The sequence below is a fragment of the Atta cephalotes genome (assembly GCF_000143395.1).
Source record: "Atta cephalotes unplaced genomic scaffold scaffold00008, whole genome shotgun sequence".
Taxonomy (NCBI): Eukaryota; Metazoa; Arthropoda; class Insecta; order Hymenoptera; family Formicidae; genus Atta; species Atta cephalotes.
The window spans coordinates 5,447,820-5,449,632 of record NW_012130072.1 but is presented as its reverse complement, the minus strand read 5'-3'; positions in this window follow the sequence as shown (position 1 = coordinate 5,449,632).

Below are 1,813 nucleotides of genomic sequence, written 5' to 3'. Positions count from 1 at the left end.
GTGTGTGTGTGTGTGTGTGTGTGTGTGTGTGTGTGTGTGTGTGTGTGTGTGTGTGTGTGTGTGTGTGTGTGTGTGTGTGTGTGTGTGTGTGTGTGTGTGTGTGTGTGTGTGTGTGTGTGTGTGTGTGTGTGTGTGTGTGTGTGTGTGTGCGCGTGCTTTTGTAAACTTATGTAACAATTTAACTTACAATCGTCCATTTAGAAGGAATATAACGCGTATTGTTTATTTAGATAAAATTATTTATATTATCGTATTGTGCACCGCTTATTAAGGTAAATGATGTAATCGAGTTGCTCATTGTGGCAACATAGCAGATAATGCTATAAATAATATGTAATATGTAATAATAAATAATGCGTCATAGCAATATCGACATATATATTTACATGGCGTAAAATTAAAATAAACATCATATATGTCGTGCGCACATCGATATATCATTTATTTTATGTTACCAATATACGTGACAATACGTTATGCTTTCTATTTAGCGATACTATTTTATATGATTTATCGGCAGCACGTTAAATAATTATATTAAAAAAAGAATTTATCTCTGATAAAGTACTGTTACATTCGGCCTATTTAGTAATTTACTTTTATTATTTATGATATTTTTTTCTATTTTGATAACATACGATATAAAAATTTAATTTCATAGGAATAAAATGCATATATATTATTCATTTAACAAAAAATGAGTAAAGTATCTATTGGCATTAATAATTTAATATAAGCTTACTTTTTTATTACTTTTTTATTACATTTTTATTTACGTCATATAGAAACTGAATACATGAATGATTTACGAGCGTTTCATTCAAAAAATATGTTGTACTTGATAAATGGACACTATCAACCTTTTTTTAAGGATCCTCTTTTGATGAATAATTTATTATTCACCGAATACTAAGCAACTAGCTAATTAAAAATAAATTCGTTTTAGTGTATTTGATTTTTCGGTTTTACGGATTATTCGAATGCATTCGTTCATTATATTGAAATTTCAGCGAGTCTCAGCATATCTAAAGGAAGGAGAAATTCCGTTCTTCGAATCGCGCTCGTTTTACATAAGACGGGTACATATTTTAGCGACATTCACTCGGCAGGGGGTAGATGAAAAAGACTTAGGAGCAGCGATGAGAAAGGTGAAGAATGGCGCAATGTCGCACCGAAGGTTAAGGGAGAAGATTTAGCCCTCTCACATCGAGGAATGCCAGCGAGTTATTTTAGGCCTTCCCAACTTTTTTCTCATTCTACAGAGATGCGTTTATGCGACGTAATAAAATAATGAAGAAGAGCCACTTGCCGCCAATACTCTCTTGATGTTCCTGCACTGAGAGAAAAATTGGTATTTGTAACTATAATTACATATTACTATAATTATGATTATTATTGCTATAATAATAATAATAATAGTAACTATGTATATAGTTCTAGCAACAAATGTATATAGCAAATGTATATAGTTGGCAACCTAAAATGACTATAATTATAGTTATTATTATAACCAAAATATTATAAAATAGTTGAAATTACCATAAAATAAATTTATGATTGTCCCAAAATAGAACTATAAAATTATAGTCTTCAACCATTTTTATGGTATTTTTTAACTATTTAATAACTATATAGTTGCCATAATAATAATCATAATTAATAATAAAATCATAATAGTAATATGTAATTATAGTTACAAATACCAAACATTTTTCTTTCAGTGTGACGATGAAAAAAAATCTTTTCCCTACAAACATTCCCTTAGTCTCTTTTATCTTTTATTCTTTTTCTTTACATCATCTCTCTCTCTCTC